At 39.7% G+C, this 18,729-nt stretch overlaps 1 protein-coding gene across 1 annotated transcript in view; it reads right to left on the bottom strand.

Annotated features, from left to right (window-relative positions):
* Nucleotides 1-17,661, bottom strand: part of adarb1b (adenosine deaminase RNA specific B1b) — a 131,093-nt gene extending 113,432 nt beyond the window's left edge. The window contains exon 1 of the mRNA XM_023268217.3: nt 17,421-17,661. The gene's annotated coding sequence lies outside the window, so the exon portion shown is untranslated. The remainder of the gene's footprint in view (nt 1-17,420) is intronic.
* Between the last annotated feature and the right edge of the window lie 1,068 nt (nt 17,662-18,729).

Raw genomic sequence — 18,729 nt, 5'->3', positions numbered from 1 at the left:
ACACTGCCATTTAAAGGCAGCACAACACTTCATATGCATGCGTGTGTGTGGGTCATTGTCAGTGCCTCACAGCCCTTCACTCCACTGTGTCCATTTGGGTCATCAGGGTTACGACAGCTAAATCGTTTCAGCTCAATAAAAGACAGACATTCTCGTAAAGGCGTTTTGCAAAAAGTACTGCGTCGGCACGAAACATTACACAATATTACTTGTGCTTTGTCATACAAATAAGGCATGACTCTGGGATACTGTTGAGTAGCGCTTGACCAGTATTGTTTTCTCAGGGCCAGTACCATTTATTTGTAATCACTGGGGCTGATATCTGGAACTAAAATACATTTGGAGTAAAATCTGATCGAATTTAGGGTTAAGCCGATACTCTGCTCTACTAGTACTACTAAATACTACTACATAAACAATTTAGTATCATGTTCCAAAGTACTAATTCCACTAAAACAACAACTTGCTGCTTTGGGATACCATTTTGACAGAAATACCTGTTTCATCTGCCAATTCAACCAACTGTAACACTTTTTCCTTCTTCCCAATTGAGATGAAATTGGAACTGGTATATCCTTAAATGTGTTCAATGTCAAACATTTTCTGGAAGTGTTGAGTTGCATTTTCTTTAACTTTGATATTGACTGGAAGGAACAGAAAAAAAACAAGAAAAGCACTCAGAGAGCGAAATCCTTAACAAATTCGTGGATCCAGACTATAAGCTGCATCACTGCCAAAATCTAATGAGGAGATCCTTGTGTCATTTCTGACCTTCCCTGAAAATTTAATCCAAATCTGGTAGTCCGTTTTTGAGTAATGTTGCGCACAGATGGACAGACAAACGTACGCCAATCATCACATAACTCTGCCTCATTCCTTGGCAGAGTAATAAAGAACTATGATTAACTGGTGACTGAAGATTGTATTTCTGTTAGAATGGAAATGACGCTGAATTTATCAAGACAACAGCCAAACATGAAGCCAGTTTTGTATTTGCAATAACTGAGAAGCAAACATTTGGAGAATGTCTATCTCTACAATAAAGTTGTTTCAAAAGACCCAGTTCTCTCTGCTATTAAGTTAAATTAGAGAAATTGAGGACTTACAGTATATTTGTTTTACCGCTGCATGAAATCACATACATCCCTGACTCTATTCTCCTAACCCATTGGATAAGACTTTAGTACTCGCTAATACTCTCGAGGAAACTGAAGACGAAGATTTTCACTTAAGAAAAACAAAAACTATGTGCAAACGTTCTCGAAGGACACACTGACAGGCTTAATCACATAATGCAATTCAAGGTGTTGATGGAAATATAAGCCTCTTTCTATAGGAAAAAAAAAGCTGCTAATGAAAAAGTTCAGCACCATGCAGCGTACATTTGAAAAGTGCAAGATTCGGAAGAGGTGCTAAAAAGTCACACCTGCCCTAGTACAGCAGAACATCCTAATTTAGGCACATCTTTCATCACCACTTGGTCAGAGTGAGAGAGCATGTTGCCTGGAGAGAAAACCTCTCAACCCCAGGAATAAAAAGGAGAATGTGTGTCTGTTATCGTGCATGCGATTGCCCACAGAGAGATGTCTCTCAGGCATACAAGCAGAGAAAAAACTGACAGAAGGAAAGAGCTAAAGTGACACAACAGGAGCCTCCTAAACCGAGAAAAAAAAAAAAAACACAGACGATTCATGTGATTCAAAAATAACATCCATGTTTTATTTTCAATTATCGACTCCACTGAAGGAGCACCAACACAAGAAATAAAGAGAAATATCAGAGTAAAAGCGTCTCATTTGACTGCAAGTGATGAACTTTAATGTGATCTTACTACTGACACACTTGTCAGATGAGCAGTCAAAGGCTGAGAGCCAGAGCTGAACTGACAACATAGCAGGCATTCACCCAAACCTACTCAACAGAAAGGCCACCCTGGGAGTGTAATGACTTTGTGAGGATTCTCCTTTTATCATGACTAGATGTGAATTCTGCAGAGTCACTTTACTAGAAACCTATGTTTAAACTCTGTATGATGTTGATAAAGTGAATTTATTCAAGCAGAATTCACGCTGTGTCAAAAGATCGGTTTTGTGTGCTTAAAATAAGCCTGAATTTGTCTGATTTGATTTGAAAGTCTGGGCCAGCCGGTTCTCCTGCCATCTCCCCAACTGTGACAAAATCGGAATGATCAAGGGTAAAAAGCAGAATATAGAATAACTTTAAGCTAAGTTTCGGCCTCTTACGCATTAATTCGGGTAACAGTGGCTTCTGTAAAATGATAATTAATGGCATTGGTGCTAAAAATGCGTCAACAATATTTTTATATCTTTTTCCCCCCCTTCAGTGCCTTTGTGTAATTTTTGCGTCATGATGTCAGCTGCAGTCGATTAGGATTGGGAGTACTTCAAACTTTCACAGAATAAAAAGATGCTTTGTACACTATGAACAGTTTCTGTATCATGTAACAGTGTAACTCACAAGCACCAAGGCATTTTACATGTGTTCTTCTCTCCTAGTCTCTGTGCTCATGTAGACTTGATTTTGATACAGCTAAATTCAAAACAATTCTTATTCACATATTTTTCTAGGTTTCTAGTCAGGCAATGGAGCAGTTATGAAGTATAGACTGAAGCATCGTCCGTTTAGACTACATATTTAATCAGCCACCACTTCCTAGCTGCGACTCTGCACTGCTAAAATGTTGATTTTTTTTACCTGCAATGTTGTCTGACAAACTCACCATACACATGAATCAAAAAGGGCAATTGTGTTATGAATTTGGATCTATTTTCATAGAATTAGAGGCTACTACCAAAGTCAGAGAACAATTAAATAATAAGTAGAAAATGAGTCGTAATAGCAGCTCTGTGCTTGTAAAATATCCACTGTATCCAAATTGCACTGCATTTAAAATTCAAATGATATTTTTTCATGTTGTAACAGGGTTTAATAGAAGCATAGATTTATTTCGGACTTTAATCCTGTTAGAGTTGCTAGTTAAAATATACAGTTTTGTATTTTAATATGTAAACATCTGTCTACATTTTGTGCTGTGCTGCATTACGTAATGGCAAAGCAGTTTGTCAAAACAAAATGAATCCTTAAATGAATATTAATTCTTTGGTTAACTGACAATGAGTAAAACTGTTAATAGATTAATTGCTAGAAAAAAGTTGATAGTGAGAGCCTTAAGCAATGACTGAAAAATGCTTGCAGCAAAACAGTGTTCTGCCTAAATTGTAAATATTCTTCTGCAGTGTCACTTAACCAGACGCATGGACCTGCTGATAACTGTACTATATTCAGAGGATAACAATTTAGGGCTGACAGACAGTAATGCAAAGAACAGTCAGACTATGGATATGTACTTACAGACACACCGGAGAGCCTCTCACAGTGCAGCTGCTAGCACAGGTACAACCGAGGTACTCACACAATGGCTTTCACAAAGAGCCATAAATCCTTCCAGTGACTGTGAGAGCTCCATGGGACTCCTTGTCTTTCCAGCATAGACACAGAGAGTCTGACACTAGCAGGTCCACACTGCTGTCCACGCTACACTGAGCGATGGTCAGTCAGTCTCCCCCATGTCCCCTGACACACTACACAGCTGCAAGGCCACACCTCCTGCAGTTAATGCTCCTCACTCCTATGATGCATTTTTAAATATCCCTGGAGGGAGAGCTGTGGCATTGCATGAATTTGCAGTTACCCTTTCAGCTCACTCGGACAAGGTTAAGTTACTGTGGCTCAATTAAACAGCCACATTTCAGCACCCAAGAATAGATTCTATACAAACATGAGGCTTCTGTTTAAAGTACAATGTGTCTGCCCAGATGGAGCTACACGTATCCCAAGTATTGCATATTTTTCGTGCAATAAAATAGCAAATTTCATCAAAAAGGAACAAGCAGCTATGTGGATACGTTCACAGAAGATGTGAGTGTTAAACTGTCAAGCAGGGTGAATGCTGCTTTTGCAAATTACACACACACGCACCGAATGAATGACAGCGAGGCAGAGTGGTGGTCTTACAGCACAGCAAACCCAAAACTGACAAAACCTGTAAAAACAAAGCCATCTCATGCAGACAAGGACACACAATCTGCAAACCTTACACAGCAGATGTGTGAACAAAGAAAATCAACCAAACCAAATGAATAGAGATAGGAATCTTTGCAAATTTTGCATTGAGACTTCGTTGTTGTTGACATGTTAGAATGCAAATATCAAATCTCAACTTATATTATTTCAAATTGGACGAAAGTAACCACAAAATGCTGACTTCCTTAGAACGATTTCAGCTCTTTAAATTTGAATATTTTCTGTTTTCTTTACTCCTCTGTTACAGTAAACTTAATATATTTGGGTTGTGGACAAAACAGCACATTTGAGGACACCATATTGTGCCACTGGAAACCAAGGAGACCAAACAACTTATTGGTTGATTGAGAAAATGAGTGAGGGATTAATCAAAAATGAGAATATAACAATGAGAATCATGAGCCTATTGATCATAGGGGAACTCTGCAGGTAGGAAAACTGCAAGTTCTTCATTGTCCAATGTGGGACAGCTACTATTTGTATGAAGAGACATTAATATATTGGAGTTAAACTTTGCAAATAACATGAGTAAAACTCTACATGCTAAGAAGAGGCTTTGGCTAGGTCCTTAAAACATTCAGTTTGGATTCTTCAAAGCAAATTCTAAATCCGTAATCAGTAGAGACTGTGCTGATTTATAAAGACTTTAGAACCAATCATCAGTATCAGCTCTTATCATACTGATTGTCTGAGAACATCTATACCCACTGGTTTGGTCTATTAATTAGAGGGAAACCTCTCACTGTGGCTGTCACTGGCAGGAAATCGCTACAGAACTGTGCACATAACCAAATTTCCAAAAACATTTCTAAAAGGAAAACAGACCTCATCCAACATGACTGTGCAAATGTGTCCAGAGTCATGCAATCAATCTGCATGCAATTACTGGGATCCAAACTTTAGATTTCATTTTCATTTAAAATGAATACATGCTGTGGTACTGGGTAATAAAATGTAATAATTTGTTGGAAGGACTTAGCTGGGGGGCACATGACCTGCAACTCTAGGCATGTAAAGAAAACAGAACATTCCACTTTGACATATGTGGATTTTCCATCTCTGGAAAAAAAAAATAACAATGCTGTCATTATCAGTGGGAAACACAGGATGCATGCAGAAACAATTCCACCAATTGAAATGCTTGTTTGATTACTATGGGAATAAAGAATACACTTTAGATTCATATCATGGTCACCAAAGGAAGTCTTCTGTGTGGCATGGTGTTACTTCTTGAGTGTTACCAGGTAAGAAAACTCCAACTACTGGATGCTATTGCCTCAAACTGTGTGATGTAGTGCAAATGGAGTCTAAATAAAAACCTAAATGCCTCCTATGTGACCAAACCAATTATGCAAAGCACCTTATTAAGAAATTCTGAAAACTGAGCCTGAGTTTTGATGGCTGTTTCTGACAACACACTGCTCGTGCATCACTACAACAGTTTCTGTACAAGCACTGACACAAATTGCCATGGGGTAGAGCAAATCCTGACCTGTTTTATAGAAACAAAAGGATCAAATTAAAATGTTCCCACTGAGTGAGCAGAGTACACAAATATGCCCCCATGGAGTGGCAGCACCTGCTACGCTCTGCTCCCAGCAACCCCCCACCCCCATTCCTCTGAACCATGTTTAGCCTCACTGTAGCATCTCTATCAGTTCTACCACCGTCTGACCAGAGACACTACCTGTCTTAGGCACTCATCAGCATGGCTAGCAGATTTCAAGAACTGACACAGCCATTAATTAACTGTTTTCTGGCTAAACCCCTCCCTCTAACAGCATTGTTTAATCATAGTTTGGCAAATGTAACCAGGCACGACAGACCTGACAAGTTTTCCTGTAGATTGTATTCACATGTGAAAGCAGAATGCATGAGGCTGGGGAAGGTCTTTTTAATTGCATTTCCAAAGCCTTGAGTATATGACTAAAAGTGTAAGGAATGAATTAAACAGTGTGTTTTTCAGCTCTAGCCTCTGGTGCAATCGGTATCATGTCAGGCTATCGGGCTTACGATCTACATTAGTAATTAGCCATGAGTTTTACTTCCAAATGAGCACATTATTAACTACCTGCGTTTGACGCAAAATTTAAAAGAAAAAAAAATCAACAGTAGCTGATGAAAAACACGCAGGTAATTTCCATGTGGGGTATGGGACTTTAATGGAGTTTTGACTGAGTCTTCCACTAGTCATAACAGGGAAAAAATACCACAAAATCCCATGTAACAAAACACTTTTTGCTCAGTACTGAAACTACATTGCCATAGTAACGAAGGTGCTGGAAAGGCTGTCCTTTCACAAAGGGCATTTAGCCAGAAGGTGTTGTGGTTAATTGAGGAAGTCTGTCTCAGACTGCAGAGGGGTCACCCTCTTCACCCCGAGTCAGTCCGGCACACACACAAAAAAATCTGCTGCCTATATGTGTGCATCATTAACCCTTTCAAACAGGAGCACTGAAGCGAGCTCCTCAGGACAGCACACTAAAAGGCACTCTATTTTTCTTAATCTTGCTCCTCCTTTTCGTTCTATATATAGACATATCACCAAGGGCTCTGCAGAGCACCATAGAATATGGAAGACGACAGAAAAGGAGACGGTTGATGAATACGAACAGGACAGAGAGGGGTACTTCATTCATTAATCCATCCAGCTGCACACTCTGCTAGACATTCAAAAGTTTAACACATCTTTCGTGAGCGGAGGATTTACCGTCTGACTGTACCTTCTATTGAAGGCCAAGAAGCAGACTAAAGCTTATAAAACAAGAAAAAAGTGTTTTCACAGCTACTCCATGTGGCCTGCATTATTGATGGGCTTAGCCTAATCCACTGTGAATACAGCCACATCATGACACAATCCATGTTTTCGGGGGTGATACACACAGTGAACTGCTATGACGTGAACCTTTGTGTGAATGCCTGTTCCTGTGCATATGCTCACGAAGCCTGCTCAGGATAGCGCACAGTGGCTGCACTCACACACACACACATAGCTGCCCACTATAGCCATACCCTGAGGCAATATGGCTTTTCTCCAGTACACTGGAGACCTACTGAAAGCTCACATAAAGGCAATGACAGGTACATTTCTGTCGAGAGTGTAAGCATCTGAGAAAGGTGGAGAGCAGGAGTATCAGCTCTAAACACTTTTCAAAAATGCCATTTGAACTTAATATTAAACAGACTGAGTAAAAAGGTAACCTACTTCTACAAAGAAAACAAGGTACATGGTATGCGGTGTGAATGGACAAAGTATAAAGTACTATCCAAGGAAAGGTCAGTTCTTTGTGAACCTACCAAAGGATATTTATTTCAATTCATATAGTAACTCGGTGTATATGTGTACATATATATATATATATATATATATATATATATATATATATATATATATATATATATATATATATATATATATATAAAAATAAATAAATAAATATTTTTTATTTTATTAATTTTTTTACGCAACAAAATAATACCATTCACGTCTTCAATTTGTCCAAATCCCCAAGCATTCAATAAATGTCATATAACAAAGGGGCTGAAACCAGGAAAACTAGAACACATTGACAATCAATAGTTGCAGATTAATTATCTGTCAGCGGACTAATTGACTAACTCGCTGTGGCTCTAAAATCTACATTGAGCTGCTCTTTTTCAAGGTCAGAATAATCATTTCACTTTCACTCAACCATTAAGTTTCACACATGGCAACCCTTTTATTTCATTTTCATTTATCAAAACTATCAATGTATATTTGCAGACATTTTTTTTTTGTTTCTTGTGAGTTCAAAAAAAACTTGGGTTTGAGGTTCACAATGATCTTGGCAACACTCAAGCAGAAATGACCAGAATTCTTAAATGCCCTATTCAATGCCATGGTAATCAGCCTCCAAATCATTACTTGAATGTTTGGGGTTTCTTTTATATTTATCTATGCATCACCACAGAAATTCCAAACAACCCATGAAATAAGAAACGGTAATCCAACATTGTTCATTTTGCATTAATCGTTGCTAGTTATTCTCAGATAAGAACATTAAATCTTAGTTGCTATGTAACATTACCATCACAGGCTGACAAGTTACAACTATGTTAGCAAAATGTCAAAAAGCAGCCATCTTCATGCAGTCTATAATTCAGAACGACGATGTCAGAAATCTACAACAAATTGAGCAGAAGACCTTAAAACCGGACAACAACTGTGCATCAGTGTGTCAACATCTGTGCATGTGTACGTCCACAAGGGAGCAAAATTAAGGGTTATAATAGTAATTTATCAACCATGTTATTGTAGGTAGATGCATCCATTGTCTCTCTTGGTCATGCTATAATTCTCACCAAAGCTTTGAAGCTCAAAAATTGTATTTGGGGTAATCCTACAGTTTAGCAAATATCCACTAAAACACAAAGTTGGCTAACACTGACTTCATGAAAACTGATGACCCACGATGCCATGGATAATGAAGAATTAGACTTCAAATCGTTTTCCCTGATGACCTTAGAAGTAAACTAATTTTAAAAATGTAACTGTCATCTTCCAAAAGATGTAACCACTAAAATGTCAATGACCAGTGACAAAAGCTTCTAGGAGCTATCATTTACCAATACAAACCTTCACTATAATTACTATGCTTCACTTCTTCATTAAGTAATACCATTAAAATACATTACACCACTGCACGCACTATCCCCTACTCTGCTGGAGCAGCTATGTAGCGCCACAGTTATAGCTGAAGTAAGAAGCCTACGAATGAGTGAAACCATTTAAATGTGATGTACAGCTAAGAGAAGGCATAAATATTCAGCCAGACACAAGCAGCAGCAAAGGTTAAAGTGCATAAATAAATTCTGACCCATCCACAAGCCAAACACTTTTTTGTTTTTCATGATACTATTGCATAAGATACTCTTGCTATATTTAGCTGTATTCATTCACATCACCTCATTTCAATGCTGTTTCATGGCAGCATTCAGTGCAAGACTCCAACTAAACAACCAAAATGGTAATGGTAAATCAGTCACACACCCAAACAACATGGTGTCACAAGCAGGACACACATGATGCTCAACCCTGCAGGAACACTTTTATCAAGATGCAAATATTATATCTGTAAATATGCTTTGCTATATGCTCATTATTTCTACATCAACACATCAGCCTGTAAACCTGCATTTCTTTTCAGTGGAATTGACTATTTCCTTTAGGCATTTAAAGAAAAATGACATAAAACATGGTTACATACGTTGTCCAAGAACAAAAACCGATGACTGTAGCTGATATCTGTTGATAATCTGTATGTGAGCCTGTGCAGCATTTCTTGCAGTGAGTGGTCCAGTCTACTATGACCAGCCACAGCCCTGGTGGCTGCACAGAGGCCTTGTCCTGCCCTTTGTAGTGCTAATATGCATGTGTGTACGGCATTGACTGTAATGTCACATTCACGCTCTGATGCTAACCATGTCTGGCATGTGCATTAGCCCTTTCTTCTATTTTCACTGAGAACTCATCTTCAGTGAATGCAAAAAGAGGTTACAAAATTCCTTTACAAAAGGTGCAGACTGTCCTGAAGTTCACCTGGAAGCTGTCCGTGCACACTCACAACAGTACATACCCTAACACCTCACCTTTAAAGGTTACTGCTTTGCCAAAAGTAAACAGCATTGTAAATTATGCATTCACAAGTGTGTTGCAATCTTAATATATGCTACACGAATAATGGCTGCAAACTACAGCTTTCGACCGAATTTTGTGATGGGTTGATGGAGCGGCATTGATGTGGCACCCCTCAGGGTAGCACAGAATGTCTCCGTCATGCAAGCCAGGATCATGCGGCTTTATTTGCACAAACCCCTACCCCACACCACCATCACTCACATGAAACAAAAAAAAAAACAGCCTGTTGTCATTTGTTGAAATGTGCTTATCGCTGAGCTAGAGAATCTGATACACACAAATCCCCTGTTTAGACTTGTGTTTCTTATGTTGAAAACTCTAAATTACCTTGGCACAAAGTTTGTGCTTACTTGGCATAGTTTGGTGGTTTGATGTAACTCCACAGTGGATTGTGACATAAAGACATCTGACATCAGACAAGAGTGATGATGTTGCTCATTATCCACATCATCATCGACATTCTCTTTACACTGTGACTGGCCAGCTGTGTGGAGGTCAGGGGTTGGGTTTGTACTTCTCTCTCACACTCTTTTTATTCGTGACTTACCTGTTTGTGGCACTTTTTTCACTTGAATTTCCCTCTGGATTAATAAAGTATCTATCTATCTATCTATCTATCTATCTATCTATCTATCTATCTATCTATCTATCTATCTATCTATCTATCTATCTATCTATCTATCTATCTATCTATCTATCTTTACATTTTTTCAATGTTATGCAGCACCGTCACTGTCTCAATGGAGAGATCATCTCAAAATGTGTACAGTTATTCCCATTTTTAAATGAACTCATGTACCTCACTCGATGACGGTGGGATTTTCGCTCAAAATGACTGTAAACACATTTTCTGCCTGATGCAGTCGGAGAGCGTGTCTTAAGAGGCAGTTCTGAGAGACCATGCTCTGACCCCAATTCCCATGTGATCCACAAAATGCTGAGAGCGCTTGAGACTATAAGGTGGAACGGGTGAACACATCTGCGCATGAAGCATTTTTTGTTTTTTTTTTCGGAAATGCAAAGTGCACTTAACGTGGTATGCCTTGCAGGTCAAGGGGAAGTTAGAGGAAGGAATACGCTGCTTTAGTACATTTTGCATGGACAAACGGCGTGGCAGAAAATGAACTCCAGCGTTTTTGCAACTAAAACGTATAGTGAAGCCTCAGAAAGGCTTTTGCTATTTATTCCAAAACTATGCCATTGACTTAGCACTATTATGGAAAAACAAAATCTTGTCCTAAATTAACCTGAAGCTAACAATTCTACAGTACGATGGGAGCACAAAGCCTTACAGATAGCTTTGTTCAAACCATCATTATATCTGTGCAAGACACCATAAATAAATTTATACTTCTGACCATTTAATTTCCAGTGGTACTTTCCAGTTTGTAATTGAAATTAATGAAAGGCCGCTACAACTGCCTGTCTAACAATAATGCAAAAAACGTCATAATATACATCTTCATGCGCTGTGCACACAAGTATGAACGATTGACTTTAAAGTGAAGATGTATAGATGAATACTAAATATCACCCACTTCATGCCTCTCCAGGAGTCTCTTTGAAACTGTGAGCTTGTAGTTAGTAACAGTAGCCCTGAGCAAACATTATATATCAGAAGTACCACACAGGGTGAGTAATTGATTGACTGGCCACTCATGTAAAATTAAGCCAAAAATCAATTTCAATTCTAATTTGACCTGGGCAAGGTACAACAGCATTTCTGACAGTTGCAGTCAAACCGCAAGGTCATCTGTGGCCTCATTATTGTGTGGCAAAATGTGACATAGACATAGACTGCATGATACACACTCTGTATTCATACTCTAATTGTCAAGGTGAGTAGAACAAAACGCTTTATTAAGCCTCTCAATTAATCACAGACATCATTGCCACTGCAGAAATCACATAAAAGAACAGTAACCAAAGTATGATCAATGAGAAATGATGCTGTAATTTATTTTCTGCCCTGCTTTAGTGCACAAATACGGGAGACACATAAATGCAGAGTCCAAAATGAACACCCACAAAATGCCGCTACGTTTTCCATTTAGCGACTAATCTTGGAAGGTTATCCAGCAATTGATCGATTTCAAATCAAAATCTCAGTTTGAAACAAAGCAATTAGCAAATCGCAGCGGCTGCAATTTAGGATACACAAGGTGTGGCTATCAAATAATGTGACAAATGGTGTAATTCAGCTTTATTTTATCAGAGCAGACTGAAACTTTCTAGAGTTGTTTATTCTCTCTCGTCAAATGAATGCTATGTGATTCAGGCAGGCACGCTACGGTCCAACATGTGTAAATGAAGACTGACACACAGGCTGTTATTTTTCCCACCCATATTCTGGAAAGACTCTACCCACCCTGCCTCTGGCTCTGACCCTGACATTTTAATCTGACCCTAAACCGGCAAAAACCACAAGCCAATCAGAGGAATGCTAGTGTCAGGTCTTCACAGAATACAGATAACTATCACTTGCCGGTAGAGAGCGAGAAGTCTGATGATAAGATTTATAATTAAAATGATTAAGCGTTGAAAATTTTAAAAAAATAAATGTAACTTTATCGTTGATCTATATTACTGTTATATTTTTTAAATAGTAAATACATTCAGGAGAATTTTGACACCAAGATTTGTTGAGCTGTACTTGATTTGATTAAGTGTTCATCAATATATTAAAATTATTTTGCATTTTGTATCCAGCAAAGTACCTTATTACCTCAATGAAATGTACTGAAACCAATGCCTATGTGACACAGAAAAGCTATTCATGATTTTGGCGGTGAATCAAGAAGTTCATTTCAAATACAGTGGGATGGCTGGACACACAAGTTTACAATAAATGCCGCTGCAGTGGGAGGGGTCAGGGTTGTCCTATGCAGGAATTATTCATGTCTAGTCTTACTGCATGGGTGAATTTGAGGAAGAACAGGAAAGAGATGTCATGTTTGTCATGTTGGGACCAAACCAAATCTAAATGGAGCTGCTACCAGAAAATAGCAGAGAAGCCATCAGATAAGAGAAATAGCGAGCGCCCTGTGCATGTGTGTGGGGCAGACACCGAGAGATGATGTGGCTGCGCCCAGAAAGCCAGGTACGCCAGCTGTCAGAGTGGAGTCAGCTTACCAGTCAGCCGTGAACATGACAGAGAGCGTTCAGTACGAGCAGCTATAAAATGCATCCGATATCACCTCAGTTTCCCTGTCTTAGCTACATATCTAAAAGTAGTCTTAACTAAACGTATTGTTGCGTGCAAACAACTCAGACGTGATAAACGTGCACAGATAAATTTAATAAGCTGAGACACAACGAGAAATCTGAACTCCTATCTAGTAATTACTGGATGCAAATTATTGTAATCTCAGGTTTATCGGTCAAGTGTATCAAATGGGTTTCTGTTAGCAAGTTATTACCCAGACTGTCTCCTGCACATGTACATCTTGTACATTTGTTGCAGTACAAACTGTAGAGCTTCAACAGTTCAGTTTTAACCTGTTATACCTGTTATTCTTCAGCCCTGAGCAATGAGTCAATCATATTTAGCTGCTTTTAATTCATACATAACAGTGACATTTGTTGCGGGTGTAGTCGTATCATTAACTGAAGAGAGAACAATGACGAGCTGCTCTTCCGTTTGGATGTGGTTATAGTGGCAGTAACCAAAGCAGTGGACGTTGTTTCCGTGTGGTTAACATTTGAAGGAACTCTGGGACATCGTCACGTATTAATCAGTGGTATCCTTTGCTCCCAGTGCTAGTCACCACACCTGCATCACCTAAAGTTTAAATTAACTTAACTCTGTAATCCCCCATCACTTCATGTGGCAAACTGCTAGCCTAATTTCTTTGACATCCCATGGTCTCTGGTCAACACATTGGTGCTGCTCTCTTCCTGTATGTACCCCCCTTTTAGTGTACTCAATTCCATTTTTATTTCCAGATTAGACTTCTGAAAAACTGGTTCAAACTAAGTATTTGTTCAAATGACTTTTCTGGCTGTCTGAGCAAACACACTGCCTGTTCTATTGGATTTGGATGGTTTTAACAAGTCTGTGACTGCTCTGTGCCTCCTCCACAACAGACCCAGCAGATCTTCGCACTAGAACCTCGACCTTTACAAGTGTACGGTTGGCTCGCACTGTCAAGCCTTCCATTTACAGCTTAAGGCGTCTTTATTCTCAACTCATGTCAGAAGAAGAGTTCGTATAGTTGGTATTGGGAAACTCAAAACAAAAGAGCCAGGGAAAGACTGACTTGGTGAAGCAAAACCAGGAAAGTTATGGCCTCCAGTCGCAGAAAAGTGGAGTTTGTCAAAACTTCATCCATCATCAATAACATCTCCCACCATCTGCACAGTGTTCTGGTTATCCAGTAGAATACGTCTGGCCAGAGACTAAGGATTACTAAATGCTCCACTGAACATCACAAGAGGTCCTTCCTTCCTGTGCCCATCCAGCTATACAATTCCTCCTCTTTTTGTTCAAGATGTTTTGTCCACAATCTGAAGCAACTGTTACAAGGCAAATGTTATCCTGTGGTGACTAATAACGTTTTTTTTCTGATTCTGAAAAGAAATACTAGCTGCTGTTTACTTCAATCAATAACCAAGTGAGACAGAAGAAAACAGGATGCCTGGTGTGTTTCAGGAAAAGTGCACAGGACAAAGGATGAATAGTAGTAAAAGCCTGATAAGGAGTAGCAGGGAAGTTAAGAGCAGTCCCCCCCATTAAGGGACGTATTCGTTTCACACAGCTCAAAATACTTTTAGACTAAAAATATCTGAAACAATGTTCAATCGCACTTTGAGGAAATCCCCCCCTTGTAATTAGAACACTGTTATCTGGAGAACCATTTATCTCCCTGCAGACAGGCAGCCTCTTTTCGTTTACACTAGTATTTATAAAATTGTTCGTGGCACATTGTATAATCACCCTAAAGTAAGATAAGTCAGGTTAACTTAACTTTGTCAGACCAATCCTACAACAAGACTGATGTGCTTTTGCAGTGCTAACACTCTCCACCTGGCAAAATTAAATTTATTCAGGAAGACATCCACAGGGATTCAGTTTCATCCAGCCAATGCATTCAAATATTTTGCTTGCAAACAATTACTAGCCAGTCTAGCAGGTGCTCCTCTCGCTATGAGGACGATTTGCCCAGATTTGGTGTTTGGCAGGTTTATTTGTACTGCAAAAACCAAAATTCACTGGAGTGTGGCTTTTTATAAAACACCAAAGTAGTTTATAGAAGGCAGCGCTAACTTACACAACATGTTTCTCTGAGCGTTCGTTATCAGTTTTAGAGCTCATGTTTAAGTCATCTATCGTGTATTTTATGTAGGATTAGAATTGCTGAAGGTGAACTAGAATATGAGAAGCAGAGTAACATGCGGCAGCTTTTCTCAACCGATACTGAGCCCTTGTGGTTTTCTTCAAATGTGTATCCTCATCAGCACCCATGAGGCCGTGAATCCTGAGGAAATGCAGTGTGTTTTTATAGTGCGATATCCCCACGATGAGCAATGGTACGTTCATCAGGGCTCATACAACAATGTCCACAGGGCAGGGAACATATGGATCGATGACAGAGGTTGCTATGTCCACATGGGGCTGCGTGAAGGTGATGGGTACCCTCTCTGCTGCCTCTGGGTTTGCATTACAGAAGAAAGAAAGGAGAGTATGCTCACAGACAGTGACGATTTATTAGCACAAGTAGCAGCAGCCTCTTTTCTGCTGCTGCATGGGCCCACTTACACAGAACCAGCGCAGCATCTCAGCTGCATGCAGCTTTCCAAAGAGGGCACAATGCAGCAGAACTTTGCTCACATACACTCGCACGCACTCAGCCACGTGGTCAGTTTGGTACAGCAGCCTCAGTACCTGGTCTAAGCTTTTTTTTTCCCCCCTCCTCTTTAAACTTGTCACCTCAGCAAGTGGAGCAGTACTGCAGCAGATTTACGAAATGTAGAGTAAGGCCTCATGTAGTCGGCCCCTCAACACAGCTTTGATCAGTATTTGCTAAGGTTGCCCTGCAAGTGCTCTCTTTTAGCTGACTGCTGCAGTCGGATTTTGCAAAAACCTCAATTGCTCCTTTTAACTCAGCAAATCAGCAAAATTGCCTTTCCCCACACAGCTGCAAATAGATTCCACATAATTTCTTTAAACAAAAACAAGTGTTTGTCAGCAAAAGGCTTCTCCTGCAATGCTGCTATGTGAAAAAAAATCCAACCTGTGCTGCATTGTTTCAAGGAAAATGTGAGTCATGTAAGCCAAATCTTGAAAACCACTGCTAATATACCTTTGGGAATGGGCTACCTTTAAAGGGCAAAACCACTTGGCTCAAGATAAATGTTTGCACTGTCGCTGGTATGTTCCTCATATATGAATGAATATGACCACAAACCAGACACTCACTTAAGCTGTCTTTGTTTAGGGCAGCGGTGACATGAAAAACATACACACACACCAAAACCATGCAGTAACTCTGTCCTGTTTTTGATATCAGTTCAAATGGATTTTACTTAAACTTTCCATCATGCATCTGCCTTCAGGCCAAAAGTGAATAATTCAGAACCTACTACTACCTTTTTTTTTTTTTTTCAAAAGTAGGAAATAGACTTTAAGTTCTTTTAACAGTAAAAACCAGAATAATGGTTTATACTGGCAGCGTGCAATAATTATAACCCAATAAATTCTATAAATGGTAATCGTTTAATTATCCATCTGGCTTTAATCAACAAGAAATAAGGACTGTGTGGAGCTGTCACACACAACTGCTTGGAGAATTTCAGCTGGACAACCGCCCCTTCAATAAAACCGGTGGCTTCCTCTGCCTATGAGGTGAGCAATGGGTCAGGATGAAAGAAGCAGTTCGATAAAAAAAAACCCGAGGAAGACGTGCACTGAGAAAAAAGACTGAAAAGTTGCTCTGATTGCTTTCACACACGAGACAGACATGCAGCACTGCCATTCAAAAAAATTCACACTCCTAATGCATCACTTGGACAAAGTGTATGCAGAATCATAGCAATGTGCAGTTCGTGTTATTAACGTTCTGCTAGTTTTGCTGTCTTTGAAGGTAAATAACAGTGGGACTTTTGAATTATACAGGTATTACAGCGTTATACATAAATTACTTGTACAAGACAGCAGCGTGTAGAGAGGCACTTTTACATCGCACTGTGCTGTCTGTAGCCTACATGACATGTTTTTCTCGCTCCTCGCCTACCACTGCAAACATGCGTGCAAGGACGAGCGCAGATTTGAGCGCACACCAGCATAACACCTCAGTGTGCTAGCATAGCTTTAATATCACGGTGCCGCCGTTAATTGTACATGATGCGGTCTCCTGACTAGACCTTCACAGGCACCGCTGACCGGGTAAAGCTGGGGTACCATAACAGCCATAAATCCCACACAAGCGAGCCCGTTTGACAGCCTTCACACAAACAGACGGACACATTTTGGTGAACCATTCATGTCATTTTTTTTTTTTTTTTAACCGGTGAGTCCTGACGTCTGCCGCTGCTCCGGAGGATTACCAGCCTAATATTATATAAACACAACCGGAACCCAAATCACATTAGCATGTTTCAGCCACCGCAGCCCCAAAATGACACAGAAAAGGCTACTCACGTTTGGCCGGGACGGAAAGTCGTGGTGTCCGGAGACGCTGAAATCTTCTCCGCCACTTGAAAATGAAAACACAGAGGTCTGTTTTCCTCCGTGTCGTCGCTGGTGTTGGGGAAAAGCGAACACAGGCTGAGAGCGGTTGTACGGTCGCATGTACCGCAGTGTTCACAGCCTGCTGTCGGCCCCCTTCTTCGGCTTCGCTTTTGGTCGTCGGCGCTCGTAAGAAACGCTGCGTTTACTGCCGCCGAGCGGTGCGGAGCTGCTGCCGGCCGGACGGAGCTGCTCACCCTCCGCAGCCAGGCACCACCGACAAAGCTGCAGATAGTAATGAACTTCAGCTCAGGATTCAAAAAGTAAAGCCAGTAGACACGAACAGCCCAAAAATGAAATCGAGAATAGTCAAGGTGAAACACGAAGCATGAGGGGTTCAAGGACATCCGTTACAAACACCTTCAAGAGCTGTTTTCACTTAAAGATCACAACATGTGGGGTAAAGACGTCTATCTTAAGAATATCTATTTTACACAGTTAATACATTTGGTATATTATGAATTCAATAATTATGTTTAAATGAACAAGTTTAAAAGCTAATTAAACCAGACACACCACAATTTTTAACATTTTTTTAACTTACTAGTTTAGAAAATAATGAGCCTAGGACAAAAATTATATTTTTTACTGTTAAACTATTATAACCATAGATAAATTCTTGACATAAAAATCTAAAATAGTGTCAAATTACCAGTCGCCAGCAATGCTTAGCCAAAACTAGCTTAGAATTCAAGCTAACTAGCTAGTGCTACAGCAAGCTATTATAGCATAAGGGTATTGGTTTAACACAAAATCATAGTTAGCCTTTTACACAGAAAATTATCCTTTTTTAAACTGCTGGTTAGCTATTATGTTAGTGTATTAGATGTTGGTGCACAATATTTATTAATTTAGAGCTCTGAAAATCACTGATATCCATAGGGGCCTTTTCACCCCATATTGGGGGGGTGTCGGCCCAAAATTCTCACACTTTCACGCATTACAACAAAAAAATTGTTATTACTCGGCCAAGCAACGTGGCAGAGTTTTGTGATGATCGGCATTGGTTTGTCTGTCTGTCTGTCTGTTAGCAACATTACTCAAAAACGGACTAATGGATTTGGATGAAATTTTCAGAGAATGTCAGAAATGACACAAATAGCAACTGATTAGACTTTGGCAGTGATGCAGCTTATAGTCTGGATCCACTGATTTGTTGAAGATTTCTGTACCATTGCAAGATAGGCGGCACAGCGTCACTGTAACTATGACTGCAAGTGAA

This window comes from Amphiprion ocellaris, chromosome 11 (genome assembly GCF_022539595.1).
Source record: "Amphiprion ocellaris isolate individual 3 ecotype Okinawa chromosome 11, ASM2253959v1, whole genome shotgun sequence".
Taxonomy (NCBI): Eukaryota; Metazoa; Chordata; class Actinopteri; family Pomacentridae; genus Amphiprion; species Amphiprion ocellaris.
The sequence above is the reverse complement of the archived record's forward strand: the minus strand, read 5'-3'. Positions and strand labels throughout refer to the sequence as shown.